This window comes from Stigmatopora argus, chromosome 8 (genome assembly GCF_051989625.1).
Source record: "Stigmatopora argus isolate UIUO_Sarg chromosome 8, RoL_Sarg_1.0, whole genome shotgun sequence".
Lineage (NCBI taxonomy): Eukaryota > Metazoa > Chordata > Actinopteri > Syngnathiformes > Syngnathidae > Stigmatopora > Stigmatopora argus.
The window spans coordinates 11,012,825-11,033,114 of NC_135394.1; the positions used below are offsets into that span (position 1 = coordinate 11,012,825).

The following is a 20,290-nucleotide window of genomic DNA, read 5'->3' on the forward strand; positions in this document are numbered from 1 at the left end:
CTATCAGTGGGTCCTTTAGGGTGCGCAAAGGAGACTCAACATAACACTCCTCAGATAAGGAGAGAGAAGTATGACACCCCGGGCTCCTCTATAACCAGACACGGCACTGCAATATTAAAAGGGCCGGAATTACAGCTGTGTACACGTTATCTTTAGCGTGACTTTGACATGAAGGCACAGCCTGGAGCTGTTTACAATGCACTTCAAAATGATGGTTTTCTCCAAGTTATAATGATGGTGATTACACAAAAGCGGGACACACAAACTTAATTAGCTCGCATATTTAAGGAATGGCAAATAACGGCTCACCCTTGTACACTCTTTAACTGAACTTTGACTTTAGCCGTGTCACTCCCCTGATCCTTTTTGTTGATGCAGCTGTTGCAGTTATTACAGAAAGTCAATTGTAACTATTCCTGTGGTGTGAAACGTCCGTGTTATCAAATGGAGTATTAATATAATTTCTCTCATTAGTATTTTCTTCTTTTTTGAATATATAGAAATAGGAGTAGATGTAAACTATATACGTAAAAGCAATATATCCGCTGTAAAGTTTTGTGCCACAATTTTGATTATTTTCTTTTCAACTGAAGTGCGTCGCGATCACTTTTCTGCTTTTTCATCCACCCTCATCTCCTTCCCCGTCGGCATCTCATATTCCTCCACCCACACTGACCCTGTTTTATTCAAGACATACTGTATAATAGAACACAATATACGGGGGCTTGGCTTGCCGAGTGCTTCTGAGGGCATCCTCATTGGCTCGGCACCGTGTGCCGTCTCCTTTGCACCTGAGGCCATTGTGGGTGGTGACAGCGGTTCCGGCCCGGCTTTGCGTCATCCAAAAAGGGGTGTTGGGGAGGCTGAGAAAGCGGCGTAAATGTCAGAGGAATTAGCTGCCTCGGCGGCGCCCACAACAACGCAGCGTGACAATGGGCGGGAAGAGGGAAGAGGGAAGAGAGGACAGCGGCTGTAGCATGTCTCTCAGCCGGCATCTCAACTCTCTCCCTCTCTTGTTTTATTCTCCATTTTCCTTGCCAACTTTCTCACTTGTCCTCACGCCCTCGCTCTCTCCTTCTCGTGCTCTCTTTCTGTATCACTGTCTCGCCCACCTCGCCTCTGCCTGCGAGCGGTTTGGAGCAGATTATAGGCCTGCCACCCCCACTAGGCCATCTTAACAAGCGTTCACACACAGGCATAAACACTCCTTCAACACGCACAGAAGACTTTTTCTGTGCCACCTACGGTACCACTACATCGTACTCCTCGCGTAGAAGAACATCCTGTCCGGTCCAAATCTGGTTAGGCCTGTGACAAAATGTCCCCGCAAAAGTAAACACAGCCACGAACCAAGCAAAACAAATCCAACTTGTCAAAAGTGAACCGGATCCTAGCATGTCCGAAGTTTTTATAGAATAGTTCCAGCCTAGGTGCATTGGACTCTTTGTTGGTGGAACAGCGCAAGTGCGAACTGCTGGAGAGAAATACTTTTTAACTATGTCTATACCTTTGAAAAAAGGTTCAATGTTGGCATATGTTAAAAAGACTGAGCCAGAGTATCAATGAAGTAGGGTGAATTTTGCCTCTGCCCTCACTGGAAGACATTGCCAGCCCTCGTTACCTCAGCAGAGCCAGGAACATCATCGGGGACCCATACCACCCTGGTCACAATCTGTTCCAGCCGCTGCACTCTGGCAGATGCTATAGGTCCCACAAAGTACGGACAAATAGGCTTAAGGACAGTTTTTCCCCCACATCCATCAGGACTCTAAACTTGCGGTAACACAACACACAATCCCTTCTGTGTAATAACTTCGGGGTGAGGTAATATGAAAAGACATTTGGGCGGTGATCTGCCTCCTACTGGCTGACTGAAGGTAAGTGAAAGACAGTGAGAGGTAAGTGATCCGCTCGGGGGGGTGATGCGATGTATCCATAACGGCAGAATGCCAAATTACGAGTCCTAAATTATCACTTATTTGGGTCTTTTGCCGAGAAAACGCACCTTATGGAGAAGCACTACCAATTTCGTCATGCCCAGTTTCTGGGTATGATGACAATTAGGCTTTTGTTGTTGTTGATGACGACAGGGCCTATGTCCGACTAAAAAAAAAAAGTAGAATTTTACTCAAATATCTTCCTATAATAATGTGTCAACACATATGTGCGCCTTAACATGAATGGCGAACTGTTGTAGCATTTAAACCTGATTCAGTGTGTGCCTGTGTTTGTGATGGTGTTGGTGTGCATCCTCTGTGGCTAATGGCAGCCCTGAGTACTCCATACAACACCTAACGGTTCCCGTAATTGCTTTTCCTCCTCTGCATTTATTATCATCCAGCTAGCCTGTCGTGTTAGCAAAGCTGTGAGGGACTGTCCACTGGAGGAGACAGCTGAGACAGAAAAACCGCTGACAGTTGCATGACAGGTGAGCCAAAAGAGGTGAATAGTGAATAGTAAATCAAGTTCTAATTGTCGGCACTTATTTATAGATAGTGGTTCCTTCAAGAGATTGACAGCTGCTCGGAAAAAACATAAACTTCATTTTCTTATTAAATATAAGCAATTATATAAATGTAAACATTTATTTTAGGTAATTCAAAGAGGAAACATTGATTGATTCATTGTGAGGTGTACTGAATAATTGCTTATATAAATTTAAAGTCAAAACCATGTGAATACACAGATGGTTAAGAAAATAACCTTAATAGAAACTGGTAAGATCAGGAGTGGGAAACCCTTTTTTTTGCTATAAGTGGCTAATAGCTGCCTACCAGTGGCACAGTCAGATTGATAGGTACAGTAAAAATGTGGTCAAATGCATACAGTTTGCACAAATTGCCTCATTCTTGCAAGAAGGCTTGTGGTGAAAGTACAGATGTGTGTGGAAAAAGAGGGCATGTAGACTTACTGTATGTGGGGTGAGGGGCCTGGCTCTGCTTCGAGTGGGGATTTGATGCTGATGAGGTCTGTAATGGGAGAGAAAGGGGAGTTTAGGGGGAATAGATTGTGGCCCTGCTCTTCCCTAAGCGCTTCTTCCACGCTTGCCTATTTATTTCCCTCCCCATTTCCATGCGTCTTTGCTTTGACCTTTCTCCAGCCAATGACGGTAAAATCGCAATGCCGCAAAAGAGTCGCATCTCGCCTCAATATGATTTGCTTCTTTCTTTTTTATTGCTGCAGTTGTTCACGACACAGAGGGTGCAGTGTTTCATCCAAGGGGGAAGGGATAGCTTATGACTCAGATAAATTGTACCTGTGACATCCTACATAAGCTCTGAATATGCAAATTAAGAGGCAGGCAGGACGGTGAACACATCCATTCATAGTCACGCTCCATGCTCCTCTAGTAGTGCTTTTGCTTCAAATGCAATCTCTTTCAGGAATATGCAAAGCTTATTGGGGGGGAAACAATATGCACTCAAATCTCACTTCATCGGGAATACCATTTGATCAGCAACCTTCTGTTGATTTCTAGCAATACTGGATGAAATGATACAATGCACATCAATATTAAACCCCCCCTTCCTCAAAGACATTGAGAAATCTGGGTCAGAATTGCTGCATGACCATAAGAGACAATTTAACAGGAAACGAAAAAGATATACATCTGGAGATGGAGCATGGGAACGCAAACATGTCTCTTCCCAGCCAATTCTCCATAGAGATCCCTAGACATTCACAGGCAAGCAGGGAGACATATGCATCCTGGATCATCCCCTGGACACCATCCAGTGAGACGTTCCTGGTACTCCTCACCAGGAAGTCCAGGGAGGCTCTTGTCTTGATTACCAAGTCTCCTTCGTATGCAGAGGAGAGCTTGCTTTACTCTGAGCCCCTCCTGAATGGACCAATACTTTCTAAGAGGACAATATATATATATATATATATATATATATATATATATATATATATATATATATATATGTATGTTATCTTTTTAATTTATTTTCCAAACCGCGTATCCTCATGAGATCCATGGGGGTGCTAGAGCCTATCTTCTTGGGCAGAAAGCAGAATACTACTTCCACCACCGTATGACACCCAATTCCGGTACCCAAAACAACCATTCACAATCTAAATAATAATCTCACCAGTGTCCAATCAGTCTACCATATATTTATAGTTTCTTTGTCTATTCTAGAGCCAAAGAAAAGCCACACAGAAACGGGCATATTATGCAAACCGTGACCGGATGATTCGCCTAAAGACATTTTGCCGACGGACGTTTGACAGACGGACAGGTCGCCGAATGGACGTTCGGCGGAACGTCCATTCGGCGACCTGTCCGTCTGTCAAACGTCCGTCGGCGAAACGTCTTTAGGCGAATCATCCGAGTACCCATGCAAACTCTGTACAGGATGGTACCACAAAAAAACAAAGTGTGTGCTATTTGCAATGCATATTCACAATACCGTACATCCACATCTCATTTTGATTCTGCAGTACAAATAAACCGTCCCAAAAATAAATTAGAAGCAATTCAGACCGGTAATTCCGGGTCTTTCACATGAAGGTGAAAGCATGCAGCTGCAGCAATGCCTGTGTGCATTGTACATACATACAAAGGCAATGATGTGTAAAAGAAAACACTCCAGAATGGAGGTGTGTATAAACGTATTCATAGACATGTTGCATGGCATGGCTGCCTCAAACAAAAGAATACATTGGGCCAAAAAAGCAGATGGACAACACTCCCTCTTGTCTGTGCTGCTCTGCGCTTGTGCGCACATGCACGCACGTGAACAAATTTCCTTCTCATCCTTCCATGGAGTTGTGGAAAGCAGATGCAGGCAGACTGACAAAGATTGAGTGTTTCGGTCCACACGAATGCAGCCATGAGACTAAAAATAAATGAATCTTTGGTTGAGGGAGAGCCACACTCAAAGGTCTTAAAATAGCCGCTCAAACAAAGGCAGGAATAAATGAGGAGTGCGTGGGCATTATTTTCAAGAGGAAACCACCCACCTGACCGCCCCCCCCTCCCCAACACACACAGCCTCCCGCGCCCATCTTTATCACTCTTCCACGGCAGCTACTCCCCGGTTGCTAGGTTACGACACACGTGGCTGCCATCCTCGGCCCATAGGTGCTCTTGCAGGTTTAAACCATGTATTTTTATTGTGTATATTTGTATTGTGATTTGGGGAAGCTACCGTAGCGAGGGGGTTCAGGGGGCAGACCCTGCAGTTCGATTTGTTAGACCACAGCTTGTGCTTGACGTGTACCATGGAAACAGAGAGGACTCTAATTTGAGTGTGCTAACTGTCACAGCATGGGGATATGGATGTAATGGAAAGCATTCATGTATGCTCATGTCTGTTTAGTAGTCATGGATTTCAGCTGCAGATGCTGCAATAACAAGTGATTTTTAGTTTTCCAAATGACGTTCTTGGAGCGTTTAATTACCTTAAATGTTCCTTCCAATCTCAGTTCCAATCCCCCTGATCTTAGCAGGCAAAAATGCAATATCCCACCTGGAGATATTGTTCTTTCTTTATTATTTTTTTTAAGGTTACTACAGGCTTCCATGAAAAGTGTCACCAGTGATCCATTAGCATCATACCTAACTTGTTTGTAATTTTAAATTTAATATGTGCTGGTTTTTTTCCATTAAGCCAACGAGTGCATTGCTTTTTCTTGTTTGAAGTGCCTCTAAATATAGTTGTCTTATTTGTGGATGTATTTTAAAACAAGTCTGTAGGAATGGCTCCATTGGCACAAAGAGAGCACTTTTTTACAGTGCTGGAGGGAAGCAACTCTCAAAGTGAAATAAAACACAAAAGTGACTCATGCACTTTGGTGGGAACAGTTGTTGCCGTGGATGTTCAACTTTGCATAATGTGCGCCAGTGTGTAAAGCGACTAAACAGCTCCTCAGTCGATGAAGGTTACTCTGATGTGACGAAGACGGCTACGATTTTAGGAGAGGCTTTACTTAGTTGGCGTGAAGTTAATTCTAGAACACTTGGATTAAAAAAAAGTGAAGGTAGTTGACTTCCTTGGCTTTTTTTTTTTTACCCGTTCCTTTATATTGGGCTGAATGATGGCCATCCTCAATACTCGTTAGAGGAGATATCACATCTATCACACGACATTTAGAGTAGGTTCACGCGTGTGAGCAAATGTGATGATAACTATTTCAAGGGGGTCCACTTGTGGCCACATGACAGCAAAAAAATGTCATTAAATACTGTATTTTCTGAACCAACTTTACATCATTTGCCCGACGAGGTCCCCTTGGAATTCCTTATGAAAATACTTTATGCACTGCGATTAAACGGACTGAGAGATGTCACTTTGATTAGCTGTGAATTGAGCTAGTAATCATCCTACGACATGGAAAATCAAAAGTATACATTATACACAGTACACCCGTTTTAGCGCTAGTCATGCATAGCATGTAGGGTCTCAACTGGGCTCAATCAAGGCTCGAATGAATTTTCTCATTGAATAAAGTCATGAGTCATCAAAATGTTGAACTCTGACCACAACTATTGGCAAATAAAGTTAAAACAAATGTGCAACACAATAGACAAATATTTCATCTATGGGACGGTGGTGAGGTCAAAGTTGAGCCCCCCGGGATGAGCCATTTCCTTCCCCGCCCAATGCTTCGGGGGGCTTTGTGGACATTGTTTACTGGTCACCGAGTTTCTCCTTTACCTCCCTGTGGCCAGCAGGGAGTCGGCTTGCTTTTAATGGCCTCGCCTGGTGGAGGTGATTTAAAGCAGGCTGAGCTTTAGCCGCCCCATTCCGCCAGTTCCTGTCTTTCATTTGTGCCCCAGTAAAAATAAAAAATAAAAAAATATCACAGTCCTCATGTTCCATGCGCTTCAGGAGGTTGTTATTGCAACCTGGGGAGATTTAGTGGGCAACCTTGTGTACCAAAAGACACTTAAATTGGTTCTTTTCGCTTTCATTTTTGGGCTATTACAGCAACCTCACAATGCACAAGTCAACAACTTGGAAACACAGCAGTCAAAAATGATTTTGGTCTTTTGTATGACTGGGAAAGTGTAACATTCTTTATAAATAAAACACTTGAATTTGCTTATAATTAAATAACTTTCATTTTTTTTCATTTATGGAATTTTCCTTTTTTCATGAGACAAAGTCATGAAAATGCCAAATAAAAATTTAAATAATGTCAAAACAGTCATAAAATTACGAATTGTAAAAATTGGAGTGTTAAAAAAAATTGTTCAGCGGTAATTGCTTTTATATGAATTGAAAACCTGTTTTTTTCTATTGTTTAACATTACATTTCATTTTTTTCAAATTTAAGAATTGTATTATTAAACAATACAGATACTGATGATGTAGAATGATCAATATTAACATTTTACTAGTGCACATTTGAAAGAAAATATTATATTTTACAGCAATTTAGGGAATACCCAATGCTAACATGTTTAGTATTTTATCAAATATTTTCAAATATGAAAGAGTACTTAATGATTGGGCAGGTTGTAAAAATCATCCTCCATCTGCTTTGTTGCTTTCATTATGCAGGTTATTGATGTTGTGGTGGCTTTCATGTTTTGACCAAATTAGTTTGCACATGATAGTGTTCTGTTTATTACACGATAGCCTTGTCCAATTGTCTCCTTATTGTGTCCCGTAAAAATTATGATTAAAACTTGACTCTTATTATTCTATGCTGCTGTTGTTCTATGGCCATGCTTGTGTGTTTTGCACTATTGTTCCTCTCTACTTGTTGCCTCTCAAACCTTATTATGTCTGAGTGCATTTCTAATAAATATCCATCACAATATAAGCACTCACAGAGGGACTATATGAAATTCCCCTATTCCAAAGGAAAACTGCATGACCATGTCGAACAATTCACACACATTGGATTCTTTGTAAGGGATCTTTGCCACTGGCTAGTGGACACTAAGCATGAGACAAAATGTCTTATTAGGTAGTCAAAACCAGGTTCTTAATAATCTGGTCCTTGTTACACCATGATAGCAGGAGAGGCCTGGGGTTCACTAGTGGAGGTGAGACCTTCACGTGTGGGGGAGAAGATAAGGGCGATGGCTCGTAAGGCGGGGTGGGGTGGGAGGACACAAAGTGCTGGTCCCTTCAAAAAGAAGAAGAGCAGGCCATTGATTTGGCCTGTATGTGTGATGGGAACACATCTATTTAGACGCAGTGTGTTGGCGAGCTGTCATTTTCTTTTAAGTCGTTGGTGTTGGGAGATGTATGCTTTGCGGGGGTGAAGATGAATGCCCCCTGTTAGGCTTGTGGCAAGGACTTTTTAGAGCCAATAAAAATCACTTGAACAGACCTGTGATTGATCTTGTGTCAGCCGACGTCTGATGCTGGCTGCCAGGCTTGTTCCGCTTCCGTGACCACACGTGGGAGGAGCCTTACTCCAGCAGGTGGCGCTGCCTTCAGGCACCGCTTCAACAGGATGAAGGTATTTTCCTTGTGAAGATACAATGAGAAATTACCATTTAGTTAACCCACTTAGATTAAATGCCTAGCCTCACATATCATTAACTGCTTCACAGTCAGAGCAAGCCAGACTGAAACCCACAAAAGGTCAAAATGGTGTTTTGGCCACAATTTTTCATAACTTTTGATGGCATTTCAGCTTTGGTGGAGGTGTGCAGTCCTCTCAGAGCTAGGTTTGGGGTTGTAGACCACAACCAAAGATGATCGGATGAATACACCCGAGTTTGCAACCGTCACTAGAACTCCCTGTGGCGGGAAGTGTGTGATGTCGTTGTGGCGTTTCCTGGCCAACATTTGCGGGATTCCCTCTGTTTAACACCACTCGCTTCCTGACCCAACAAGGAAGAGTGACGCACTCGCCAGAGACTCTCCTGGCAGGACACACAACCTAACTGTGCTTTATGACTCACATAGCAGCCTGCAGCCAACCCTCATCCCAAAAAACTTGGCGTCCAATAGAGTCTGAGGGGAAATTGAAATTAATCTAAACCTTAGATCCTAAGAGGGGGGAAAAAAAAACATGCTGATCCAGACATTATTCAGCGCAATAGTCGTCAAATCAAACTCCAGATGTAAATACCTATAAAATCTATACAAAACCAGTGTAAATGCCTATAAAATATATACAAAACCGGTGTAAAGTGAATAATAATGAGCAATAAAATGCTCAAATTAACATCACTTTTACTAAAGATGTTTGAGATACAATATACAGAAAGCTTAACTAAAAGCAATAGACAACACCTGATATAAACGACCATCATGTGAAAGACAGTTGCACAAAAAAGTATGCAAATTGCATGTTTCTTTTTGTTGCATGTTTATGATAAGGGAAAACATGTTTAAAAAAAGAAAATACACCACATTCTAGCACAGCCATGCCAGTAATGCCTGGCACAACAGCATAACAATGCTGATACACTCAAAACAGATAGAAATTACCAAAAGAAAAAAAATACCTCCAAAAACAAACCACTACCTTTACAATCTGTTGCTGTTGATCACATGGGTGGGCAAACTTCTCCATAAAAGGGGCGCAGTGGGTGGGTGCAGGCTTTAATTCCAACCTCTACAGAGGAAACCTTTCCACAAAACTGCTATCTTAGAATTGCAATCAGTGGATTGCAGTCAGGTGCTGCTTGTTTCAGCAGACACCCTATTGTTTGAAATGTTTGTGCTGGATCTGCACCCACAGCAGGCCTTGAGGACCGGTTTGCCCACCCCTGGACTCTATTACCTTTTTTTCCATCTGAGACTCATGCAAAGAAGCTCTCTTTATTTCCTGGGTCCATTAAAGCACATGTAGCATAACACACTGTGTAGCCAATAGGAGACAAGTAGGTGAATCAGAGAGACATGCATTTGATTGGCTAAAATACTACTGGCATTTAAAAATGGACCGTCAATAGCTATTTTAGTTGCTTTGCAGAAACACATTATTTTATTTATGTTTTTTATATTATGCGTGTTTTTACTTTATTAAAAAAGATTCTTTCTGCTGAAAGGCAAGAGGTAGAAATTTCTGATCCAAGAAAAATGTGGAGGAATTATAATGCAGGCTTTCATTTTGGAGGTCTGAATATGTTATGCAGATGTTGCCTGATGGCGAGGGTCATTGCTTTGAGTTGTCTGCGTGTGCAAACCTACCGCAACAAGCTAAACAAATGAGGCATGTGTGCTATGCAAAAACTGCACACAAATCCCTAAGAAAATAGGGATAAGACATATTCTTTTCATTGTTTCCCCCCTTAAAACAACAATGCTTTACTTTTTGTATGAAATCCCACTAAATCAGGGGTCTCAAACATGCGGCCCGCGGGCCAACTGCGGCCCGCGGGACGATAATTTGCGGCCCCCGTCTTAATATGAAAGATCAATTTTTTTTTTTTTTGAATTTTTTTTTTTTTTTTTTTACCCCTTTCCCCATGATGGCGCCGTTTAAGTGGCAGCCAGTGGCAGTAGCTCTGTCCACTCATGTTTTTCTTGTTTTACAGCATGTTTTACATGAAAAATTAGAGGGAACATTGACATGCACCTGCTTGTGGCAGGTGTGATACTGGTGTGCCGATAGCAAGCAATGATGATGTCGTGACCGGATGATTCGCCTAAAGACGTTTCGCCGACGGACGTTTGACAGACGGACAGGTCGTACTAGTATGTTAGTTTAATGATTAAATACAAATACTAGTATTTGTATTTAATCATTAAACGCTGTTTTCAGCTGGATTTGACCGAATTTGAGAGCATTTTGAGCCGTTTGGCGAATGGACGTCTATAGACGTTTTTTTGCCTCCATCGCGATATCATCCAGTATTTGTATTTAATCATTAAATGCTGTTTTAGGATGGATTTGACCCGAATGCTGTCATTTTACGGCTCGGTTCTGCTACATCTGCCTGCCCAAGAGTGCTTATTCCCGGACTGCCATTGATGGTAGACGAACATTGATTTTTACTATAATTTGGACAACACCGGCGGCGGGCCGGATTAAAAATCCTAACGGGCCGTATATGGCCCGCGGGCCGAGGTTGAAAAACTTGTACACACACGATCCGGCGGGGCGAGCGTTCGAATCCCGTTTCGGCGGAACCTCCGTTCGGCCGAATGAACGTTCGGTGGAACGTCCATTCGGCGACCTGCCCGTCTGTCAAACGTCCGTCGGTGAAACGTCTTTAGGCGAATCATCCGAGTACCGATGATGTCGCTCACACTGGTACTCAGTGTGCTCGGGGAGGTTGTCTTTCTGCTCAGACCAACAAAAAATTAGAGGGAACTTTGGTTCGGAGCTGAATGAACCAATCACGGTGAGGTATACGGCTCTGGAGGGCGGGACATCGGCCGGGCTGTCCAGTGCCTCGCTCACTCACTCATTCATTCCTCCAATCAGCTGGGCGGAGGAGAAGCCGTGAGGCCGATCACTCCGCTCGGCGCGCACACTCCTCCGCTGCTCTCAGCATAGAACTGAATGAGGCGCTATGATCCGTGATCCAGCCTGTGTCAGTGTCTGTAGCCATCTCCGCGATTGAAACGGAGAGCGAAAGTGCACATGCGCCACAAACCCGCGAGACTGAATGTGAAAGATCAACCCGAGACTCATTCCAAGTGGAAAAACATATTACAGAGCCCCAGAGATGTCTCTTTCAAAGCCTGCCGTGAAGAGAAAGGTCGGTGATGAGCACAGACAGTTTCAAGAAAAGTGGGGAGTGCAATATTTCTTTGTTGAACACAGGGGCACCCCGACGTGTCTCATTTACACTGAAAAAGTTGCGGTGCACAAGGAATACAATTTGAAACGTAATTGTACTACGAGACATGCTGTGGAGTACGAAAAATACCAGGGAGATGAGAGAGCCAACCAGGTTGCCAGTCTTAAAACACGTCTTCTGCGGCAACAGGATCTCTTCAAGAAGGCTACCAAAGACAGTAATGCAGCAGTCAAAGCTAGCTACGCCGTTTGTGAGTTGATTGATCCTGTGCTAAGTGATCCCAAATGGCTCATGGACTTGGCTTTTCTTGTTGATATCACACATGAGCTTAATGTACTGAACAAGAAGCTACAAGGCCAGGGGCAACTTGTCAGTGCTGCCTATGACAACGTGAGAGCATTCTGCACTAAACTTGTGTTATGGAAAGCCCAGCTCTCTCAGTGAAACCTTTGCCATTTCCCAGCATGCAAGGCTCTCGTGGATGCAGGCACACCATTCAGTGGTGAGAAGTATGTTGAGGCCATTTCGAAGCTACAGGAGGAATTTGATCACAGATTTGCAGACTTCAAGACACACAAAGCCACATTTCAAATTTTTGCGGACCCCTACTCCTTTGATGTGCAAGATGCCCCTCCTGAGCTTCAAATGGAGCTCATTGACCTGCAGTGCAACTCTGCACTCAAAGCCAAGTTCAGGGAGGTGAGTGGAGAAGCAGACAAGCTTGGGCAATTTTTGAGAGAGTTGACCCCCAGCTTCCCTGAACTTTCCCGAAGGTTCAAGCGGACCATGTGCCTTTTTGGGAGCACATACTTGTGTGAGAAGCTCTTCTCCACCTTGAACTTCAATAAGTCCAAGTACAGGTCCAGACTTACTGATGAGCATCTTCAAGCTCTACTGAGGGTCTCCACTGCTTCCTCCCTCAAGCCAAATGTGACTATGTGAGAAGAAGCGCTGCCAGGTCTCTAGCAGCAAGGAGTAGGCAAAAGAAGCCGTGTTCAGAATATTTCATGTTCAATGTTCCATTCAAGTTCAGAAAGTTAAAAGGTTAAAGAGCTGTTAATACAGACATTTGAAACGGAATAAAAATAATTCATTTTCTCTACTTAGCCAGCCAGTGTATATCTACTGTATGCTCATTAGTATTATTTGGTTTTATATTACTGATTGATTTATTTTTTATTCATCTTTAAGTTAATTTATTTAATTCATTATTTTTTGTTAAAAAATAAAGGTATTTGATAACGTTGGAATGTTTTATCAGTGCTTTTCTTGTGGAAATCCTGATGCGGCCCAGTCTCACCCAGACTCGGCCTCTAGCGGCCCCCAGGTAAATTGAGTTTGAGACCCCTGCACTAAATGCTTGTGAGAACAGGCTAGGCATTATACTTGGATCCTTTTTTTTGTCTGGGAATTAGTTATTAACTAACAGGAGATTTGTATGAATAATAAAAAGTGATGAATAATATACAGAGTTTTGCCCAAATATTTACTAAACTATTGTACTTATGATTTATATGTTTACTTAAGTTAAGATACAAGACACAGTGAACTGGTAAAAAAATATATGGCATACTACACGCCTTGTAAAAATTTAGAAAACAAAATAGAAGTGAATAGAGAGTTAAAATGTCGCTAAGATTATTATTATAAACCACTTTGCTTTAATTGTATTTTCAAAAACAAATTAAGCTTTTTCAATTAAAATAATGTGCCATTTATTATGAAAATTACAGTTACTGGTAGTCAAAAAGAAGGTGTCTATTTCAGGGAGCTCTTTTTTTTCAACTTTCTATTTAAATGACTGTTTTGAGTTCAGTAATTCATTGAAACTCAGCCAACCAGTAAGAACACTGCATTGAGTTGAGTGATGATCGGCGGTTGTTTTATAACAGCTTCCTTCCTCCCTGCTCTTTTTCCATCGCAGGCCCCTCAGACCGAAAAAGGGGGGCCAGCACTGAGTCTGGGCTACATCGAAAACAGCAGACACTCGTGCTGCCGGAAGACGGGCAGGAACTGGTGAGGCTCCGTTGTTGTCTGTTATCAGGAACATGACCTAGAATAAGCAGGCAGGGGTGAGTGCTAGACAGGTGGGGAGGGGACCTAAAACTAACATCCAGTCTGTTATTGTCTGCAAAGAGATGATAGCACACATCACACGCCCGCATTTTTTGGATCCTGATTACTTAATGGGCCTCTCTGAGTGTAGCGTCATTATCCTAATTTGTCTGCAATCCTTTCTCTGGTTATACAACGTCATGTGGAGGGAGATGTGTCGTTTGGCTCTTTGTGAATTCAGCTACATTGACATGTTGTCATGTGAATTTACTGGAGCAAGAGCATAATTGGCATGGCCAAATAATTCGCAGTGGGAAAAAAATGCTGTTCATCATAATGAATGGGAATATCGTGGTAAATGGTACTCATTGGAGTGGTTCTGTGGTTTGGTATCAACTTCATGCAGTCAGGCCACGCCTTACGCATCCAGTTTAGGATTACATCCGCTACGTCCTACATGTTTCGGCGGTGAAATTTTCCCAATTGATTAGTATGCTTGAGACTATCTAGGACGTTGCGAACGCAGCCAACCTTGTCGTCCCTGGGAGCGGTGTAATCTAGCCTTTAACGAGAGGTAGAACGGACCATATCCGAGCAACTGTCGAATGTCCGTCAGTCTGGACGGCCGTTCTCAGTCAGTCTGGGGTGTATTGATCCCGCAGATTGATCCTAGGCGTGGTCCATCTGCCTGACTCGGGCCCTTAATGCCACAGAGTATACAGGACCAAACGAGGCGGCGGGACAAGCAAGATAAACAGATAAGCAGTCCGATAATGATACTGCAGGAAGCGGGTGGGAGGGGGGCGTAGTCAATCTCGCCAGTCTGGTCTGGACAGCTGGTGTTGATAACTAATCTGCCCATTTGCCGGCCGCTTTTTTGTCAAACATGAAACCGGGCAACATGATATAGCGCAAATTAATAAATGAACAATTTCTTGCATAAGGGATTGGAAGACCTGCTCCGTTGGGGCCTCTTTTTACAAAACGATACAATAGACGGTGGGAAGGGGCCCTCAGGAGCGTTCAGTCCCTCAAGTGCTACACAGATAGGGAGGCGCATGAGAAGCACTTGATCGAATAATGAGGCACACAGATAATATGTGGCCCCCGAGGAGGTATGCCAGTTGGATCTGGGGGTTGGACCTTAGTTTTCTGGGACAAAACAGACTGGCCTTGTTTGATCCTGTGGAACAGTTTGTTTCTCAGTCCATAGCGTTGAGAGAGGTTATATATCATTTCAAAAGGTACGAATATGTAACGGCCAGGAGACGAGCTAGGTCTAAGGGGGTGCTTTTAAATATTTCACTTAATTGTGATTAATGACTGCAATTGACTAAATTGATGACGAGAGTCAAAAAGAATTCTGCTTGGGTGTGACACATGATTAGGGGTGTCGTTGAGTACTGGATGTTTTAGTTGTTTGTGGTGGAGGTAAAGTGGCAGGTGGGGTAGTGAGTTGGAGCAAGAACAGGAAAGAGCAAGGAGGAGCGGAGCAGGCATGCGAGCTATGTGATGATTATCAGAAAACAGAGAGCAAGTCTGTTCTCCGTCCCTCGTGCCCGAGGTTGGGCTCAGGCACAAGGCTTTGCTGAGGAGGAGTGCGAGCGTTGAGGCGAGTGGGGGGCTGTATTGCTGCAAACTGGGCTTGGCAGCCGAGCAGGTGTGCAGGGCTGAAGAGCATAAGGGGGGATGGAAGGGGTGACAGCCAGAGAATATGACACTCATAAAATGAATAGAAAGCAAAGCTATACAGAAACAGCAGACAAAAATACTCTGAAGCCCAGTTGCGCTTTACTTAACAAATGTTTGTGTTTTTGTTGTAACCTGCAAAGGGGCTCAAAAAAGTATCCGTACAAACATATTTTTTCATTTTTTTTCTTCTAAAAACAGGGGTTTGGTAAGCAGTATTTTATCAGTAGGAGAAGGAAGCGAAACTTGATTATTTTTCTAGAACCTGTTACCAGTAGTTAGTTATAATGTGGCACAGTGTTCAGAGACTGCGTAAAAAAAGGTATTCAGTTAATCTAGTTATTTAAATCCAGGAAAATGTTCCACAATATAATGTTTAGGGTGAAAACATGAGAGGTAACCAGGAAGGAACTCTTGTAAAGGGCTGCTTGATCATCCCATTTAATGAGGTTTGGTATTATTTTTGGCGTTGCCTCTAAAAGTGACACCTTTGTCATTCACTGTGACTTCTGGTGGCCTTTGTGGAGGAATTGAGACAAAGCCAGCATACCAGATGAGGTGTTACACTTCACACTGTATCAGGAGCACTGCCTGACATTAACAAAGTGTGTTTCATGAAGTAAGTAATGTTTCTTTTGGCTACATTGTTATGTTCCATTTTTGGCCCAATAACATTTAAAGAGGCACTTAAGTCATTGTTGAATATTTTAAGCTGCTTTACGCAGATGGTAGGTTGAAAGGGAAGTGTGCCCTAGTTGAAGTGACATTCAATGACATCGAAGTGAAGATAACAAGATTACACAACAGCTACCTAGTAAAATGAGGCAAGAATATATTAGGTTGGAAACAAGAAAATACTATAAATAGTCTAAAATCGTAGGTGTTTTGAGCCCATTTCAGTGGTGCCTGAATTGAATACTGTAACCTCTATGTGCTAATATATATTGGCAATTACCAATCTTACTTTGAAAAATAAGATTTCAAATTCGTCCTCAAGGGGCCATCTTCGACCACTGAACTGGCCCTTGATGGTGTCAGCAATTTTTAAGTCATTTGTATAGCTAGTCAACTTAAACCAGAAAAACCATCCGTAGCAATCTTCTCCTCTACAGCGATGATTAATTCTATTGACATTTCTTCTGTTTTTGCCATTAGATAAATATTGATTCTTAACTGCTCCAATATGTGGCACAGTTGTGTGATGTGATATTGTTATTTTCTTAGGTTTTTTTTGCAATGTATTGATGAGTTCTATGATTGCAACATAACAACGGTGGCTTTAAGGTGCAGATTAAATCAGATAATTCCCTACTGAATGATCAGGTACTACATTCCCAGCCCGTCACTGTGCAGAGCACGCCATTAACGGCACCACATATTGGAAACAGCTTGAAAGAAACGCATACTTTTGGTGTTTATGGCATCATGACCGCAAGGGATGAAGAACTGAGTGGAGCATAGAGGTCAATATAGTCAAAAGGAATATAGTATGCAGACTTGCCTGGAGCTAGTGCATCCATTAGCATCATTCACATGGCTCAATAACATGCTCACATGCTAGAAGACCTGCTGGCTTTTGAATGAATTGTTGCGCATTGATAAAGACGCAGCAGTGTGTCCGAAAGATCGATAAAAAATGTTTACTGAAGCAAATTATTGCGCATTGCAACCACTGAAAGAACAGAAAAAATATCTGTTGTGTTGTCTTATTAAAGGCAAAGCTTTTGCTTTTGTATTGGGTCTTATTGTCTTGCAGGTGTACTTAATGTTATGGCCTAGGAGCGTTGCTAGGCGAAGAAAACACACGCAAACACAGAGCAGTGCGGTACATGAGGTACATTTCTCTCTCAAAGAAGTGACGTTTCCATTTGAGGTCTGTCATTACACAATGTGGCTCACGCGAGCTGCCCCGGCAGCCTTTATTTAACCGCGCCGCTGAGACGCTTCCAGAGAAAAGCAAAAAAGTCAAAAGTCAACCAGTCCTCTTCACGAATAAAGCGACACGCTGTTGGTATATTGGCTTCCAGCTGAACATGTGCATGCAGCTCATCTCAGCCTGCCTGCTATAATGAATACCTTACGCCGGAATGCTTGAACCGAGTGTTGCTGGGGCCTTACGTCGCTCGTATGTGCACTGAAATAGGAATCAATATTTGAAAACAACATGAAAAGCAGCACTGCGGAAAACCACTTTATAGGACATTAATCTCAAGTACTGTTTTTCAAACTTGTTGCCAGCCAATCGCAGTGACCATTACTACATATTTGTATGTATCATTGTTATGTTACAAGGTACTCGGACGTTTCGTCGAGAGACATTTGGTCCCCGGACGTTTGGTCCCCGGACGTATGGTCGACCGGACGTTTGGTCGTCCGGACGTTTGGTAGAACGGACGTTTGGTCGCCGGGTTGTTACTGTTGAAACCAGCTCTCAAAATTAAAATCATGAGAGAGTGAGTTTAATATCTAAATATCTAATATCAAAATATCAACAGTTAACTCTCTGTCATAATTTGACAGCAAGCGAACCCGGCGACCAAACGTCCGTCCTACCAAACGTCCGTTCTACCAAACGTCCGTTCTACCAAACGTCCGTTCTACCAAACGTCCATTCTACCAAACGTCCATTCTACCAAACGTCCATTCTACCAAACGTCCGTTCGACCAAACGTCCGGTCGACCAAACGTCCGGGGACCAAATGTCCGGGGATCAAATGTCTTTTGACGAAACGTCCGTTACAATAGTAAAATCAAAATGTTTAGTCCGTCCACATTTAGGGGTCCAAATACTGTATTATGTAGCTTTGGTTGTTGCTTTCTAGGAGTAGAAAGTTTGCGAAGGACTGAGCTAAAAAGCGTGTGCGAGTGTGTGTTTGTTTCTGTGTGTTTTCTCACTTCGCATCTTGGACGTTGATGAATTGGCTCTGAGACGAGCCACAATTAAGATTGGATCAGGATAAAGGTAAGAACTAAATGATTTTCGTGGGCGCCACCAACACATTCCTTCACCAAGTGGCCCTGCTTTCCAAAAGCAGTAGAAGTCTGCTTCCATAAATTGTATGGGGGCTTTTAATTAATGATCCTTATATATTTGTGCGAGTGTGCACGTGTGCGTTTTCCTAATGATTGATGAGTTGCAAGACTCATTAAAATGTGAATAACACACACACACACACACACACACACACACACACACAGACACACAAAACCTCTTGGGCTTGAAAGACTTCTGCTTTTTAGAACTTCCACTTTCTAAAAGAGCTGGAGAGTTGTGAATGGCACCCTAATCCTTTTCATTCATTCATTTTTTGAACCGCTTATCCTCACAAGGGTTCCAGGAGGCACTGGAGCCTATCCCAGCTGAATGGGTGGCCAACCAATCGCAGGGCACGAGGAGACGGACAAGCATTCATGCTCACACCCATACCTAGGGGCAATTTAGGGTGTTCAACCAGCCTACCATGCATGTCTTTGGAATGTGGTAGGAAACAGAGTACCCACAGAAAACCCACGCAAGCCTCGGGAGAACAGCAAAAGTTGTCTAAATGCATTGGTTTCAATCACTGGATCATCTTTTTTTTGAAGTTTCAGGCGAAAGAATGAAACTTGGTTAGTTATAATAGGTCACTCAATGGACCACACATGTTAATAGAAAACAAAAACATTATTTTTGCTCTGTGAAAAATCTTTTTTTCCCCCTTTATTTCAAAGATTAATCTATGAGGACGTCCCTAGCTGCATAACAGTTCTGACCCATGAAATTTATCTTGTGGCTCTTGGGATGCTGCTGATATTTTTGATAGTCTGATGTCAAATCCGGTTAAAACTGACTTCCTGTGTCAAGAATAGCACATCTACAGTATGTCCCAGAGGCCAGTACTTTTTAAAGATTGCTTTAGTGGCCCAATGGTGCTGATTATCACATGACTCACGAGACAGGTGAAGAAACGTTTTTGAAAACTCACATTGACATAATTGCAAATTTGCACAAAATGTGCAACGTGGGTGTGTGTTTTTCAATGCTTAAAGGGAAGTCGCTTGTGTGACAAGGGCCAACGAAGGGGATGAGAAACATAGTGTGGGTGGGAAACCTTTTGACAAAGTTCCCCATTCTCACAGTTAAAAAAAACACACACACACAGCTTTCCCGTAATGAGTCGTATAACACAAGAGAGTTACTGAGAAGACGAGCAAGTGTGTGAGTTTGCGTTTCTACCCTCTGACTGTTAATGAGGGGGGTGTGGCTGCCACCGGAGGCGTCCAAGCTCAATTATCATATTAATTACCTGTTCCTTTGACCAACAAACACAGCAGCCAAATGTCAGCACGCTCACATCGGCCATAGGAAACACAATTAGTGGAAGTCGTTATTGTTTTAGCGATGCCATGTTTGCCCGGCTCCACTTCCCGTGACCATGGTGCCACCCACTCTTGGGTGGCTGATCCCACTGTAGGTTCTCACACTGGTCAGCCTCCTGTATCAACATAAACAGCTTTCATTGGATCTATTCTGGAATAAAATGCCAATATGTTTGCATTCAGCATATTAGGTTACTTTTTTACTCACTGTTCAAATACCTGTTTATCAAAAAGAGTCATTTCACAGGGTTTCCTGTTTTAAATGTGACCTATAAACTGTACAACTCAATTGTTGTTTATTTTTGATTACAATGTTTCTTGAAGTAAGCATAATTAACTGCTGAAATAATGAGATTGCAGAAGAGTGCACAAAGGATATTTGTTTGGAACTAACTGAACCAGCTTAGTTTTGTGCTAACTAGCAATTAAAAAAAATCATGATTATACAATATATCGGCTCTTTGGTAAACAATGCGATATTCACTACAATTTCATTTAAATTAAATTCACTGATCT

At 42.6% G+C, this 20,290-nt stretch overlaps 1 long non-coding RNA gene across 8 annotated transcripts in view; it reads right to left on the bottom strand.

The window, feature by feature from the left end:
* Positions 1 to 20,290, bottom strand: part of LOC144079280 (uncharacterized) — an 83,836-nt gene that overhangs the window by 53,162 nt on the left and 10,384 nt on the right. For 5 of the 8 annotated variants that reach the window (XR_013301489.1, XR_013301488.1, XR_013301483.1 and 2 more), the window contains exons 1-3: positions 9,445 to 9,688; positions 8,296 to 8,435; positions 2,912 to 2,969 (exon numbers count right to left, since the gene is read on the bottom strand). This is a non-coding gene — a long non-coding RNA (uncharacterized LOC144079280). Of the gene's footprint in view, positions 1 to 2,911; positions 2,970 to 8,295; positions 8,436 to 9,424; positions 9,689 to 20,290 lie in introns of those variants that run through there. The other 3 variants (XR_013301484.1, XR_013301485.1, XR_013301487.1) reach the window with 3 other exon arrangements.